At 47.1% G+C, this 16877-nt stretch overlaps 2 pseudogenes; both read right to left on the bottom strand.

Moving 5' to 3' along the window:
- Positions 1–1066: 1066 nt before the first annotated feature.
- Positions 1067–4286, bottom strand: LOC143267077 (E3 ubiquitin-protein ligase RBBP6 pseudogene; annotated as a pseudogene).
- Positions 4287–5513: 1227 nt separating this feature from the next.
- Positions 5514–8721, bottom strand: LOC143267078 (E3 ubiquitin-protein ligase RBBP6 pseudogene; annotated as a pseudogene).
- Between the last annotated feature and the right edge of the window lie 8156 nt (positions 8722–16877).

Genomic DNA, 16877 nt, shown 5'->3' on the forward strand with positions numbered 1-16877 from the left:
GAACCAGCTGTAGCACCAGTTCTAAATGGTTTGAACAGTAAAAAACCCCAGCCAGATACCACAGACGCCAAATGCCAAAAGTTCAGAGAGTCCAAGGGGCAACCCACAGCCAACTCTCACCTATCTTTTCCAGTCCTCAGCTGAAAGGATGAGATCCGGTCTCTAGGAAACCTCAGACTGAAAGAGCTGAGATCCGGTCTCCATCTGCCTTATATACCTGTCTCCACCTCCCTGGTGCTGGGATTAAGGGTGTGGCCCAACCCCACCCATTGGCTCTCTTTCTCCCTCTCCTCTCCCTCTTCCCCTCCCTCTCCTTTTCCCTCTCCCTCTCCCCCCCCCCTCTCTCTCTCTCTCTCTCTCTCTCTCTCTCCCTCTCCCTGTCCCTCTCTCTCCCTCTCCCTGTCCCGCTCTCTCTCTCTTCTTAGACTGACTCAATGACTTAGAGCTAGGGTGGTCTTGATATCTGGATCTTCCTGCTTCCTCCTCCCGAGTTCTTGGATTAGAGGTGTGTACCAACAGTCCCTGGATTCTATGCTGAACTTGTGACTGATCAGCCCTCTGATCTTCAGGCAAGCTTTTTGATTGGGGCACAAACAAGATATCACCACAGTCACCCCCAGCTACCTAGGAGTTAGAGACCAGGCTACACAAGACACTTAAAAAAAAAAAAAAAAAAAAAAAGGATCTTTTGATATCTAGCTCCACTGCTAGGATTCGAAAAGGGTAGAACTAAAGGCAGATGTGACGAATTAGGCACAATACCACTGTGGCAATGCTTTGCAAAATGTTAAATGGGAGAAGCAGCCGCCTGGGATATAAAGTTGACCGCAGAATTTGCCGTATGTGTAAAGTATCAGAAAAGAGTGGAAATAAGCAAAACTGAAAACACAAACAAACAAACAAAACACTGGGGTCATGAGATGTTTAGAAACTTTTTATTTTTATTTTTCCATCCCTCAAGCTGATAGGATCATGTTCCGTTGCCCTCTTTTAACAATGTTTTTTGTTAAAATCGACAGTATCGGATGCTAGTATCAGATCCTGCCCTCAAGACACCCAGTCCAAGTTACTGGTCTACAGGACATATCCTGCCATCACTCCCAATAGAGCTACAAGATCGGAGTTTTATAGAGTCAATCTTTGCAGCCCGCTCTTTGGCTTTTTCAAGTGGAGCGTCAGACCTAGCAGAGTTTTCACGGTCCCCGTCCACCTACACTTGGGGTCCTTTAGAAAGTTTGAAAACATTTTCCTTCTTGGCTGTAGCAGGCATATGCCTTTCCCCTTTGGTCTTGTCACTTTTTCCTTTTGGTTTATCTTTTTCTCTCTTGTCCTTCTCAGACACTGCTTTGAAAGTGATGGATTCTGCCTCCGTCAGTTCATCCCCAACAGGTGTGTAGCATCGTCTCTCCTTGGGAGGACAAACGGTGTATCTGCCTTAGTGTCATCCACACCCAGCAACTCCCTGGATTGGCTGGAAGTCTCTAACAGCTCAGAACTCAGGAAGCTCTCACTCTCCTCATGCTTTCCCCGTTTTCCGTTTTTCTCTTATGCTTGTGTCTTCATGGACTCCTGGAACGTTCCCACTCTCCTTCACTTTGGATTTTGTGTTACTTTTCGGATTGTGACTATCTGTCCGTGGAAGGCTTTCCTGGATAGTTGCTGCCTCGGTTTTCTGTGTCTATGATGTTGCCCAGGAGCATAGTCTTCTCTGGGCCGTCTTGTGAAGGGTGAATTTCTGATATTAAGAGGTGAAAGTCTCTATGGAGAGAAGTCTTCTCTGGTAGCTGATGGTCTAGCCTGTGCCCCCACGGCATACCGACGGTAGTACTTGTTGTACCATTATCGGTAGGCGATTCCCCTCCCATTTCCCTGGGGCGTTCTTTCTCAAAGAGGTCTCTAAAGTGGACCCTCTGCCCTTACTAGGTTTTGATGTCACGGCGAGTGGACCTTCTCTGAGGAGATCTTGACCGTGAACGAGAACCTCTATATGGAGGGGACCTTGACCTAGATCCATGATGTCCTCGAAAACTGGACCCTGAACCGTGATGAGGGCTCTCGCCTCTGCCTCTCCTGGGGTATTGAGGTGATGGCGAATAGAAGCCAGAGTGTGGGCGGCTGGAGGATGCAGAGGAAGAGCTTGACCGCGTGGAGCCAGATCTTGACTTTGAGGAAGAAGCATATGAACTTCTTGAATCTGATGAACCAGTACAGGGAGATTTAGACCTGGAAAAGGAGTGCCCTGGCTTCCTCTGAATCTTTTCATGCCCCGTCAACGCCTTAAGAAAACCATTGGTAAACTCGTCTAGCCTGGACTTTTTCTTCTCCTCTTCCCTCAGTCGTCGTTGCTCTCTATAGAATTCTTCCCTGGACAAAAGCCGGGTTGGTGTTATAGGCATGGTGTTTGGGTGAGCAGTCTGCACTCCTGACGACCACACCCAAGGTTTCCATACAGTGGCAGGAGCTGGTGGAAACCCTGCAGGGGGGACACTGTATCCTGAAGGCTGGGGCTGGTCAGGAGGGAAGCCAGGAGAGAAGTGTGGGGGAGGTACACCTGGAGGAACAGGCACAGAGACTGGAGTTCCTGGGAGGGATGGGCCTTGAGCCCTCTGGGATCTTTGGCTGTGCTGTGGCCCGCGCTCTGTGCTCCTGTGACAACTTCCTGCCCCTCTTCTGATTTGCTGCGGTGGAGAAACCAGGTGGCCAAGCTGATTGAAATGTCCCCAGCCTGGTGGTGGTCCACCACCTGGAAGAGCAGCACTTTTTCTTGCCGGACCAGTTGTGGGGACCCACTGTCCCTGCAATGAGGACTGTGCCAACCGAGACGCAGTTCCAAGGACAGGCACCTCGTGACCCTTTTCCTGAGTAAGAGCCCCAGTGGCAACTGAGGAGGCTCCCTTAGAATGCTCTGGTTCCAGCGCTGGGGCTGGTAATACTTTATCACCCGAATCCCGAAAAGGGCCGTCTGACTTTTCCGAATGGACTGGTATAGACACTGTCGCAGTCAAATCCGGTACCAGAGCTGGGGCAGAAGATGGACTTCCAGGCACAGAGGGTGCCAAGGGAGCCGGACTTGAAGTTAACGAAGATACAGAGGGAGCTGGGAGAGCTGAGGAAGACGTCACTGGGATCCTCAGAGGATCCAGCTGTCTCCGTACCAGAGTTCGCGCCAGAGGCTGGGGGCTCCTCTGAAGGAGCGGTCTTGGTGGTGGTATTGGGGGTGGGGGTGGAGGGAACTGTTGGCGAGGTCCTTTGGTATAGCCAGTTCCATTTTCGAAGTTACTAACAGCCTGTCGTAAACACTTGTTGGCAGTTAAAGCATCCGGAGAAACATGGTTCTGATGACATGTTGGACATGTATGTTCATCTGATTCCAGGAGTGCTGTCCTAATGCATTCATCACAGTAACTGTTTCCACAGCAGGGAATGATAGCAGCATCCACCATGATGTCTTTGCAGATGAGGCACAGGAGCTCCTCCGGGATAGGTGTTTTTTCTCCTTCTTCTGAAGATGACGACGACGACGACGACGACGACGACGACGACAAGGACGGTTTCTCTGGGAAGAAAGGTGGCTTCTCTTTCTTCCCGATCGCATAGGCCTCTGCATCTAGGGTCGGTATTGCGTATTTTCCAGAGGTGGTGAGCATCGCACCCTTCGTGTTAGGATCTTTCACCTCAGTCAGAAAACTGGTGGGAATTCCAGTGCTCCTTCTGATTCTCCGGCCGGATTCAAGGTTCTTATCCCCGTTTGTTGGGCAACTCTTAATATGATGACCAGGGACACCACAACGAAAACAGGTATAAGATGGAGGTGGTGGACCCAGAGGTTTCTTCACGGAACTGCCTGGGTCGTATTCTTGGCCACATTGCCACATCATCGCTTTGATTTTATCTTCCTCCGAAGCATTGGCTTCAGCCAGATTGGCAGTCTCTGTAAGCTGGGCCAGAGAAATGGATGCAGAAGAGTCATCGGTTGCCTGTGTGGTTCCCATCACTGGTCCAGGTCCACTTAGAGCGTGAGTCTTCCTTGCCGACTTAACGCCTCCACTAGGAATTCTTCTGACAATCACAGATGAGTTCTTAGGAATTGGCGCATTGTCATCTGTATATTCTTCTTGCGTCTCTGCGTTGAAGATGCGCAGGTCGCTATTGGCAGCTTTCAGCTTTTCTCTGCCCATAATCTGCTTCTTTAAGTCGCAGAGGGAGATTTGGAGCCCATCAAAGATGATCATGTCGTAGTTGAGTTTAGAGGAAAATTTATAGTGCACACAGGGCATGCTGGCAGAGGATTCTGTGGGCTAGGCCCCGCTCAGAGCCCTGATGTTTGCAGCTGGGTCTCAAGTAGACCCCGGGACCTTGATTGATCTCCTGTCTTCAAAGATGCTGCCTCAGAATAGAGCCAGCTCTTGGGGTACAGAGTGAGACTCTTATGTCCGGGTCCTGGGTTCTTGCCCCACACTGGGAACCAGCTGTAGCACCAGTTCTAAATGGTTTGAACAGTAAAAAACCCCAGCCAGATACCACAGACGCCAAATGCCAAAAGTTCAGAGAGTCCAAGGGGCAACCCACAGCCAACTCTCACCTATCTTTTCCAGTCCTCAGCTGAAAGGATGAGATCCGGTCTCTAGGAAACCTCAGACTGAAAGAGCTGAGATCCGGTCTCCATCTGCCTTATATACCTGTCTCCACCTCCCTGGTGCTGGGATTAAGGGTGTGGCCCAACCCCACCCATTGGCTCTCTTTCTCCCTCTCCTCTCCCTCTTCCCCTCCCTCTCCTTTTCCCTCTCTCTCTCTCTCTCTCTCTCTCTCTCTCTCTCTCTCTCTCTCTCTCTCTCTCTCTCCCTCTCCCTGTCCCGCTCTCTCTCTCTTCTTAGACTGACTCAATGACTTAGAGCTAGGGTGGTCTTGATATCTGGATCTTCCTGCTTCCTCCTCCCGAGTTCTTGGATTAGAGGTGTGTACCAACAGTCCCTGGATTCTATGCTGAACTTGTGACTGATCAGCCCTCTGATCTTCAGGCAAGCTTTTTGATTGGGGCACAAACAAGATATCACCACAGTCACCCCCAGCTACCTAGGAGTTAGAGACCAGGCTACACAAGACACTTTAAAAAAAAAAAAAAAAAAAAGGATCTTTTGATATCTAGCTCCACTGCTAGGATTCGAAAAGGGTAGAACTAAAGGCAGATGTGACGAATTAGGCACAATACCACTGTGGCAATGCTTTGCAAAATGTTAAATGGGAGAAGCAGCCGCCTGGGATATAAAGTTGACCGCAGAATTTGCCGTATGTGTAAAGTATCAGAAAAGAGTGGAAATAAGCAAAACTGAAAACACAAACAAACAAACAAAACACTGGGGTCATGAGATGTTTAGAAACTTTTTATTTTTATTTTTCCATCCCTCAAGCTGATAGGATCATGTTCCGTTGCCCTCTTTTAACAATGTTTTTTGTTAAAATCGACAGTATCGGATGCTAGTATCAGATCCTGCCCTCAAGACACCCAGTCCAAGTTACTGGTCTACAGGACATATCCTGCCATCACTCCCAATAGAGCTACAAGATCGGAGTTTTATAGAGTCAATCTTTGCAGCCCGCTCTTTGGCTTTTTCAAGTGGAGCGTCAGACCTAGCAGAGTTTTCACGGTCCCCGTCCACCTACACTTGGGGTCCTTTAGAAAGTTTGAAAACATTTTCCTTCTTGGCTGTAGCAGGCATATGCCTTTCCCCTTTGGTCTTGTCACTTTTTCCTTTTGGTTTATCTTTTTCTCTCTTGTCCTTCTCAGACACTGCTTTGAAAGTGATGGATTCTGCCTCCGTCAGTTCATCCCCAACAGGTGTGTAGCATCGTCTCTCCTTGGGAGGACAAACGGTGTATCTGCCTTAGTGTCATCCACACCCAGCAACTCCCTGGATTGGCTGGAAGTCTCTAACAGCTCAGAACTCAGGAAGCTCTCACTCTCCTCATGCTTTCCCCGTTTTCCGTTTTTCTCTTATGCTTGTGTCTTCATGGACTCCTGGAACGTTCCCACTCTCCTTCACTTTGGATTTTGTGTTACTTTTCGGATTGTGACTATCTGTCCGTGGAAGGCTTTCCTGGATAGTTGCTGCCTCGGTTTTCTGTGTCTATGATGTTGCCCAGGAGCATAGTCTTCTCTGGGCCGTCTTGTGAAGGGTGAATTTCTGATATTAAGAGGTGAAAGTCTCTATGGAGAGAAGTCTTCTCTGGTAGCTGATGGTCTAGCCTGTGCCCCCACGGCATACCGACGGTAGTACTTGTTGTACCATTATCGGTAGGCGATTCCCCTCCCATTTCCCTGGGGCGTTCTTTCTCAAAGAGGTCTCTAAAGTGGACCCTCTGCCCTTACTAGGTTTTGATGTCACGGCGAGTGGACCTTCTCTGAGGAGATCTTGACCGTGAACGAGAACCTCTATATGGAGGGGACCTTGACCTAGATCCATGATGTCCTCGAAAACTGGACCCTGAACCGTGATGAGGGCTCTCGCCTCTGCCTCTCCTGGGGTATTGAGGTGATGGCAAATAGAAGCCAGAGTGTGGGCGGCTGGAGGATGCAGAGGAAGAGCTTGACCGCGTGGAGCCAGATCTTGACTTTGAGGAAGAAGCATATGAACTTCTTGAATCTGATGAACCAGTACAGGGAGATTTAGACCTGGAAAAGGAGTGCCCTGGCTTCCTCTGAATCTTTTCATGCCCCGTCAACGCCTTAAGAAAACCATTGGTAAACTCGTCTAGCCTGGACTTTTTCTTCTCCTCTTCCCTCAGTCGTCGTTGCTCTCTATAGAATTCTTCCCTGGACAAAAGCCGGGTTGGTGTTATAGGCATGGTGTTTGGGTGAGCAGTCTGCACTCCTGACGACCACACCCAAGGTTTCCATACAGTGGCAGGAGCTGGTGGAAACCCTGCAGGGGGGACACTGTATCCTGAAGGCTGGGGCTGGTCAGGAGGGAAGCCAGGAGAGAAGTGTGGGGGAGGTACACCTGGAGGAACAGGCACAGAGACTGGAGTTCCTGGGAGGGATGGGCCTTGAGCCCTCTGGGATCTTTGGCTGTGCTGTGGCCCGCGCTCTGTGCTCCTGTGACAACTTCCTGCCCCTCTTCTGATTTGCTGCGGTGGAGAAACCAGGTGGCCAAGCTGATTGAAATGTCCCCAGCCTGGTGGTGGTCCACCACCTGGAAGAGCAGCACTTTTTCTTGCCGGACCAGTTGTGGGGACCCACTGTCCCTGCAATGAGGACTGTGCCAACCGAGACGCAGTTCCAAGGACAGGCACCTCGTGACCCTTTTCCTGAGTAAGAGCCCCAGTGGCAACTGAGGAGGCTCCCTTAGAATGCTCTGGTTCCAGCGCTGGGGCTGGTAATACTTTATCACCCGAATCCCGAAAAGGGCCGTCTGACTTTTCCGAATGGACTGGTATAGACACTGTCGCAGTCAAATCCGGTACCAGAGCTGGGGCAGAAGATGGACTTCCAGGCACAGAGGGTGCCAAGGGAGCCGGACTTGAAGTTAACGAAGATACAGAGGGAGCTGGGAGAGCTGAGGAAGACGTCACTGGGATCCTCAGAGGATCCAGCTGTCTCCGTACCAGAGTTCGCGCCAGAGGCTGGGGGCTCCTCTGAAGGAGCGGTCTTGGTGGTGGTATTGGGGGTGGGGGTGGAGGGAACTGTTGGCGAGGTCCTTTGGTATAGCCAGTTCCATTTTCGAAGTTACTAACAGCCTGTCGTAAACACTTGTTGGCAGTTAAAGCATCCGGAGAAACATGGTTCTGATGACATGTTGGACATGTATGTTCATCTGATTCCAGGAGTGCTGTCCTAATGCATTCATCACAGTAACTGTTTCCACAGCAGGGAATGATAGCAGCATCCACCATGATGTCTTTGCAGATGAGGCACAGGAGCTCCTCCGGGATAGGTGTTTTTTCTCCTTCTTCTGAAGATGACGACGACGACGACGACAACGACGACGACAAGGACGGTTTCTCTGGGAAGAAGGGTGGCTTCTCTTTCTTCCCGATCGCATAGGCCTCTGCATCTAGGGTCGGTATTGCGTATTTTCCAGAGGTGGTGAGCATCGCACCCTTCGTGTTAGGATCTTTCACCTCAGTCAGAAAACTGGTGGGAATTCCAGTGCTCCTTCTGATTCTCCGGCCGGATTCAAGGTTCTTATCCCCGTTTGTTGGGCAACTCTTAATATGATGACCAGGGACACCACAACGAAAACAGGTATAAGATGGAGGTGGTGGACCCAGAGGTTTCTTCACGGAACTGCCTGGGTCGTATTCTCGGCCACATTGCCACATCATCGCTTTGATTTTATCTTCCTCCGAAGCATTGGCTTCAGCCAGATTGGCAGTCTCTGTAAGCTGGGCCAGAGAAATGGATGCAGAAGAGTCATCGGTTGCCTGTGTGGTTCCCATCACTGGTCCAGGTCCACTTAGAGCGTGAGTCTTCCTTGCCGACTTAACGCCTCCACTAGGAATTCTTCTGACAATCACAGATGAGTTCTTAGGAATTGGCGCATTGTCATCTGTATATTCTTCTTGCGTCTCTGCGTTGAAGATGCGCAGGTCGCTATTGGCAGCTTTCAGCTTTTCTCTGCCCATAATCTGCTTCTTTAAGTCGCAGAGGGAGATTTGGAGCCCATCAAAGATGATCATGTTGTAGTTGAGTTTAGAGGAAAATTTATAGTGCACACAGGGCATGCTGGCAGAGGATTCTGTGGGCTAGGCCCCGCTCAGAGCCCTGATGTTTGCAGCTGGGTCTCAAGTAGACCACGGGACCTTGATTGATCTCCTGTCTTCAAAGATGCTGCCTCAGAATAGAGCCAGCTCTTGGGGTACAGAGTGAGACTCTTATGTCCGGGTCCTGGGTTCTTGCCCCACACTGGGAACCAGCTGTAGCACCAGTTCTAAATGGTTTGAACAGTAAAAAACCCCAGCCAGATACCACAGATGCCAAATGCCAAAAGTTCAGAGAGTCCAAGGGGCAACCCACAGCCAACTCTCACCTATCTTTTCCAGTCCTCAGCTGAAAGGATGAGATCCGGTCTCTAGGAAACCTCAGACTGAAAGAGCTGAGATCCGGTCTCCATCTGCCTTATATACCTGTCTCCACCTCCCTGGTGCTGGGATTAAGGGTGTGGCCCAACCCCACCCATTGGCTCTCTTTCTCCCTCTCCTCTCCCTCTTCCCCTCCCTCTCCTTTTCTCTTTCTCTCTCTCTCTCTCTCTCTCTCTCTCTCTCTCTCTCTCTCTCTCTCTCTCTCTCTCTCTCTCTCTCCCTCTCCCTGTCCCGCTCTCTCTCTCTTCTTAGACTGACTCAATGACTTAGAGCTAGGGTGGTCTTGATATCTGGATCTTCCTGCTTCCTCCTCCCGAGTTCTTGGATTAGAGGTGTGTACCAACAGTCCCTGGATTCTATGCTGAACTTGTGACTGATCAGCCCTCTGATCTTCAGGCAAGCTTTTTGATTGCGGCACAAACAAGATATCACCACAGTCACCCCCCAGCTACCTAGGAGTTAGAGACCAGGCTACACAAGACACAGGGCATACTGGCAGAGGATTCTGTGGGCTAGGCGCTCCTCTTGAACCCTGATGTTTGCAGCTGGGTCTCAAGTAGACCCCGAGACCTTGATTGAACTCCTGTCTTCAAAGATGCTGCCTCAGAATAGAGCTAGCTCTTGGGGTAGAGCGTGAGACTCTTATGTCGGGGTCCTGGCTTCTTGCCCCACACTGGGCACCAGCTGTAGCACCAGTTCTAAATGGTTTGAACAGTAAAAACCCCGAGCCAGATACCACAGACGCCAAATGCCAAAGGTTCAGAGAGTCCAAGGGGCAACCCACAGCCAACCATCACCTATCTTTTCTAGTCCTCAGCTGAAAGGGTGAGATCTGGTCTCTAGGAATCCTCAGACTGAATGAGCTGAGATTCGGTCTCCATCTGCCTTATATACCTGTCTCCACCTCCCTGGTGCTGGGATTACGGTGTGGCCCAACCCCACCCTGATCTTTGCAGAGTTCTTGGATTAGAGTTATGTGCCAACACTCCTTGGCCTCAATGCTGAACTAGTGACTGGATCAGCCCTGTGAACTTCAGTCAAGGTTTTTTGATTGAGGCACAAACAAAATATCACCACAGTCACTTTCAGCTCATAGGAGTTAGCGACCAGGCAACATGAGACTTTTTGGAAAAACAAATTAAAAAAGAAGCATCAATATTTGGGGTTATAGGAAATCATCTGGGTTTAAATATTTGTCTTCCTCTTTTTTCCATTTCTAGATTATTAATACTCTTAATGCTTAGTCTCAAATTTTCTATCAATCTAATCATATTTCCTAGGAAAACTTTCAGGTCTCTTAAATTTTAAAAGTTATTTTTGTTTCAAGGTCTTTTTACTTAGTCGTTTCTTGCCCAGGTGTTCCTGAACTCTCATTGATCCATTTGCCTCTGTCTCTAAACTTCTGAGATTTAAGTTGTGTGCTTTAATTCTGTTTATTCATTATTTTATTTAATTCTTCGTGTCAGAGTCTCCCTATGTAGTCCTGACTGTTTTGGAACTCTCAATGTGGATCAAGCTGGCCTGAACTTAGAGTTCTGTCTTGCTCTGCCTCTGTGCTTTGATTCAGGGCCACAGTTCCCTGTGTGCTTTTATGCTTAACTGACATTAAGACGCAATTCTCTTTCCCATTTCTATCAGGTACGTTTTCTGCCCCCACTCATCAGTGGAATGATATCCAAGATTTCTGCTTTAATGTATGATTATAGGAGGATTTCTGGCAATTAGATAAAAGCCAGCATTCCTGGAGAATTTGTGAAGCCAGTTTCTGTGAACCAAAGGATTCATTTCCTTACTTCTGGCAAAATCATATGGCTCTCCAATTAACACATATGAGTGGCACCTTTCAGCATCAAGGCCCATGCCAGTCTCCAGGCTCCCTCAGTCCCTACCCACAAGTACATGTTAAACATTTCAAAGCCTCCACACCAGTCTCCTGGCTTTTCCCTCTCCCCAGCTACTCACTCTTCTTGTAATCTAGATATTCTCACTGTTCTAGGTTGGCTCTTGCTCTTCTAAGTTCTCACTGTGGTCTATCCCCTGCTATTTCCCCAATGCTCTCACTGTGGTCTATCCCCTGCTATTTTCCCAATGTTCTCACTGTGGTCTATCCCCTGCTATTTCCCCACTGTTCTCACTGTGGTCTATTCCCTGCTATTTTCACTGTGGTCTATACCTTGCTATTTTCTCCTCTCTTGCAGAAAATCTTGGGCATGTCCAGACTGCTGTCCATATTCAGTTGACTTCTTTTTCTCTTTGCTCTGTACTCCCCCAGAAGCCTCTGGCTGTTTTCTCTCTCTCAATAAAACTTTCACCATACTATAGGGAGGTCATGTAGGAAATGTCTTTATTGTGTCCCTTCAAATACATCCGGTGCCAAACCCTTTTGATACACATAGAACTATAGCTTATCCCTTCTGTTGTCTTTCTGAGCCTGGGTTACCACACATAGTATTTTCTATGTCTCACCAATTTCCTGAAGTTTTTATAATTTCCTTTTTCGTGTGGCTGAAAAAAAAGTTCCATTATGTATATGGACCAAATTTCATTATTCATTTGTCCTGTCAGAGTTCAGTTTAAACATTAAATATGAAGAAGTTAACTTTCTATGTGTGTTTATTTTGTTTTACAGAGAAAGAGAGAAAAAACATAGTTTGGTGGATACAGAGATGGGAGAGTCTTGCCTGAAATGGGGGAGGGGAAAACATCCAAATATATTGTGTGAAAAAAAAATTGTCAATAAGGTAATTTAAAAAAAAAACAAAACAGATTGCTGTCTCCAAGGCAAAAGCACAGACATGGATAATATAGAGGCTGCTTTGTGACAAGGAATCTGTGCACAGAAGAAACCTCCTCCCTTCCTCTTCTCTCCTCCCATTCTCCCTTGTCCTCCCTCCCACTCCCTGCCTGCACCTGGGGACCTTGAACCAGTGTCTAAGAGGTGAGGGGGCAGGGCAGAGCAGAGCAGAGACTGAAGCTACAGTAGAGGTCCAGGAGAGTGCTGAGAAGAGCCTGAAAGAGCAATTGGAGAGCAGAGGCTGGAAAGGGAGGGACCTGGATGTAGATGTCTCTCCACCATCAACTTCAGACAAATAGTCATTTTATATCATAGACCTTTGGGGTTCTGACTTATTTTCCACACTCCTGGACTCACTGAAGAAATGGCGCTTGCATCCTGTTGTCTTCTAGTATTTTCCATCAATGTTATGTTCCTGAGTTGCTCAGTCCTCAGTAGGAAAGTGTGCCTAAGGCCTAGACCTTACTTGACCTAACAAACCCAAACTGGTGACCGGTCCACAGGTCCACAAGTGCACCTGCTGGTTTGACTTTCCAACACTTCACAGTTTCAGCGTTTTAAGTTTTTAAGGACATTTAAGGTTTAGTTTACTTCTCCTGGGTTGCCAATTATTTATTGGTGTTTATCTAATTTTGTTGCAAACTTAGATAGATTTACCAAAGTAAACTGATATCTTTATGAGTTCCTCTAGTGAACATTAACATTTTCTACTATCTTACAAGAAAGTTCCATATAGAAATACTGTCAGATTTTGTAAATATTTTTGCTAGGTGTATTTCTTTATTCTTATGTTATTTAATGGTATATAAATGCAGATTTGACAGATTCCTGAAATCCTTCATAGGGCTGTGAATTGTATTTTAGATTTCAGTGATCTTAGTTTTTCACCTTACTTTTTATTTTTTATTATTTAATGTTGTATTTATTTTTTATTACTATTACTGTATGGGGGCACGCACATGCCAAGCACACATGTAGATGCCATAAGACAACATTCAAGAGTTTTATTCGCCATCCACCTTATTTTGGTCAGTTTCTTTCTTGATTTTTATTTGCTTGTTTTGAGACAAGATCTCTCTGTGTTGAGCCCTGCTAGCCTGGAACTCATGTAGATCAGGCTGGCCTCAAACTCACTGTGATTTGCCTGCCTCTGCCTCCACAGTGATGGAACAGGATTAAAGCAGTTCCACCTCCCCATGGTCTCTTGGGTTTGGTTTGGTTTGGTTTGTTTCTAGCTGTGTTAATTACTCAGGGCCAGCTGACTTCTGAACTTCCAGGCAGGGCTCCTGTTTCTCCCTCTCTCTGGCACCTCACAGGAGGAGGCTTTGACTGCAGGTGCAAAGCACTACAGCCAGGTTTTTGTAGGTTTGGGGACCCAGCTCAGGTCATCAGGTTTGTGTGACAAGTGCTGAGCCATTGTACCTCTTGTCAAATGCAATGTCTTGTTAGCATGCAGAACAGTGGATTTCCTCATGGGTCTTCATGTACATGTCAGTGTGTCCTCATTTGTTCCCTTCCCCCACTGTTCCCATGGGTGCCACCCGCACCACCACAGCTCCTTCTCTCTTGTCACCCTCTGCTTTCTTATTCCAGGCACAACACTGCAGCTCCATTTCCTCCCTCCTCTAGGCTCTCTTCCTCTCCTCTCATGACCCTTTATTCAGTTCTATGTCCTACTCAGATAGACAGAGAGAGAGAGAAAGAGACAAACATATATACATACACACACATACAAATATATGGTTTTTTAAGTCTAATTTCTACATATAATAGAAAACTTGTATTTCTGTGAGTTTGGCTTGTTTTCCCTGACATAGTAAATTACAATTGTATCCGTTTCCTATAAATATCATCATTTCATTATTCTTTACAATTGCATAAAATTATACTTGTTATGTGTACATTTTCATTATCTGCTTATTTATGACCGACTTTAGGCTGGTTTCATTTCCTAGCTCTTGTGAATAGTGTGGCTATTGTGAATAGAGCTTGTTGGAACAAGCTGAACACCCTGGACAGAAACCATTTGGTCGTGGTGTATTGTGGGAGCCCGTTCTGGGGTTCCTCGTGGCTTTACCCAGCAGGTCCGAATAGAGGATGATCAGGACCACGGGCCTGAGTGCAGGTGTCTGAGATGGCCTGCACTTGGCTATGCTGGGGGAGGAGGTCTTTTGCTCCACCCCTTGGCGTCTCTATAAAAACCCTGGACCAGAGACAGTCCGGGCCCATTGGAATAGGTTCCAGGCCCTCTCGAGGCTATCCTTTATTTTCTATCTGTTTATCTCCACAAGATTCTCCACTATAAATCCTTCTATCTAATATTTCCTGCTGATCGCACTCAAGAAAACTCTGGGAAGCTGTGGGGGTGGTGGGTAAATGCCCCACAGAATGCCGCCGTGAGCATGGACTAAAGAAAAAAAGGGACTAAAGAAAAAAAGGGGCAAAAAAGGGGGGGACTAAAGACAAATGAACAGGGACTTAAGACAAAGTAATAGGGACCAAAGATAAAGGAAAATAATAGTTTTAATACAGAGTTTTTGGTGAAAGTGCTGAGTCAGCCCTGCCAGTGGAAAGGCATGCCAGTGTTATGAAAAAATATATATATATGAGGCAGGGGTTTTATCCTCGAGAGAAAAGGAAAGTGGACTGGAAGGATGTCCGATGCTGCAGCGAAATTCTCTTCTGTCAAAATTTTCTATCTTCTATCCCTTTCTCAATTTCTATCTGTGATAAGTATAAGGTATAGGGTAGTAATATAGTTTAGGAAAAACTTAGAAGTGTAAGATTGTGTAGGAAAAAATAAGTAAGGCAACTAGACAGAAAAACTCTTCAATTTTCTCACTTTGGGGGCTTTGAAAGCAAACTGGGGGAAAAATCTTTCTTTGGGCTTTACGGGTAGTAAAAAAAGCTCTTCTTTGAGCTTATGGGGAAGAAAAAGTTTCCTATGGAAGCTTTTGACCTGGGGACAGCTGAAATGCCAAATCCAAGCGGCAGGAGAAAGTAAATTCTCCCTGAGGCAAAAATGGGGGTGTAAGAAGTCAAAGTTTAAAGTTGGGAAGTTTTGGGAAAAGTTGGTCTTTCTCCTGGGGGGGAAAAAAATCTTTCTCTTAAACTATAAAGCTTTTCTTGGAAAATTTGGGGGGAAAATCTCTCTAAAAAGCCTTAATCTTTCTCTCTTAAGAAACTTAAAAACTAAAGCCTCTAACCTCTCTCAGAAAGAGGAGAGTAGAATCACCTGAAGATATTGGTATGGGGACCATCTGGGAAAACAACAAACTTAAGACAGCAAAACCTCTCGAAGTTCTTTCAAGCTTTAACAATCCTCCCTGCAATGCAGGAGGCAGGACAGTTTCCTAAAAACCTCTTCTAAGCTCTGTCTCTTTAAGCTGGTAAAAGACAGTGGGTCAGAGTACCCTGAGGGAAACGCTTGGGAGAGTGTGGGTGAAGAGCTACAGAGAGCCCAAAATGGCAGGAAACTTGACCTGAGAAAAGCAAAAAAGCCAAGCTTCAGTTACAGCCGAGCTGAGGCATCAAGGATTTTGTTTGAGTGAGCATTTTTTAGAATGAAATGGTGCTCCTAATCGTCCTAATGCAAAGATCCCTTGAAGCAATGCAAACTCCTTTAGCATTGTATCCTCGCTTCTGAGCAAAAACCCAGAGGTGACTGGCCAGCATCTCTGAGTTGGAGTGCATTTCGGGGATACTAGGGTTCCTGCAATTGTGAACTTCCTGGAGCACAGAGCTGGGGCAGGAAGGTGCAGGACCCAGGGGAAGATGGCTAATAAACAAAGCTAAAGCCGGTGGGAACGGCACAGTTGTCCACTTTCCTACAAGTCCCAGGTTGAAAGGTCCACAACTGCAAAAAGAAATCTGAGAAAAGCCTTCCTATCAGAGAAAGGACCTTTCTGGGAAAACAGTAAAGCTGAACTGTGTCTGAAGCAGTTGTGCTGCCGAGTCAGAACGCTGTCTGGGGAAAGAGCCCAGCCTGGGCAAAACAGAACTATCCAGGAGTAAAGCTTTCTTTTCTGTCAGAGAAAGCACGTATTTGAGAAAAGCTTTGTTTCAACTGACTCCGATGAGATGAAGGAGTGTAGCCCTGAAGGGTGATGGCCTCTGGCATAAGCTCTGTACTTGAGCACCCAGACAAGCAAACACAACCCACTGGGGGACTGGGCCAGGTGAAGGCCTCATGAGGCACAACACCTGTCCTAATGGGAGTTTAGAAATGGCAAAAACCTCCCTCGTTAGATTTTCAGTCTGTAAGCAAACCACACAGACCCCGAAAACAGACAAAAAGCCCCTACCTTTCAGTAGCAGGGAAAGCCACCGCTGTAGTGTCAGAAACTGTTTCTGGGGTAGAGGGGATAAACTGAGACCAAACTGGGAACTGTCTGGGAGAAAGACTCTGAAGAAACAGACCAGACAGATTCCTCCCCAGAAAATGCATGATGTGTGAAAAGCTGCTAGAACTTGAGGCAGATTCAGGGGGAGAAAAAAAAGCCCCTACCTCCAAAGGCAGCTAGCAGAGGTACAGAGCCGCAGACAGACACCTGAAGCTCTGCATCTGGGGAGGAACGAACAAGCAAAATGAGAATAAAATCAGTGGGAGAAAATCTCTCTTAAGGAGCTATGGAAAAGCTGTTGTACATGATCTTGTTTTTCACTGACTGGCTAAAACAAACAAGCCCCGAGGAAAGTTGCTATCAGAAATGCCAGCCTCAATGTGCGCTGAGGCAGGTGTGGTTCTGATCCGGGGACCAGTATCTGATGAAGTTGAAACACCTGTTAAAGCCAGTTGAGAGAATAGAAACCTCCCAATGTGCCATAGCTGAAAATGTAAAATGCTTGTTCAAATCTCCCGTTGCAAAGGCAAGAGACTTTGTTCAAACCTCCCAGGCAAGTCTAGTAAAAGAGAACCAGTTGACTCTCAGACCCGAAAAGAACTATGAGAAATCAATGATATAAGGAAAATGGTATAAGGGACTGATATGGGACTGATATTATT

Source organism: Peromyscus maniculatus, chromosome 8 (genome assembly GCF_049852395.1).
Source record: "Peromyscus maniculatus bairdii isolate BWxNUB_F1_BW_parent chromosome 8, HU_Pman_BW_mat_3.1, whole genome shotgun sequence".
Taxonomy (NCBI): Eukaryota; Metazoa; Chordata; class Mammalia; order Rodentia; family Cricetidae; genus Peromyscus; species Peromyscus maniculatus.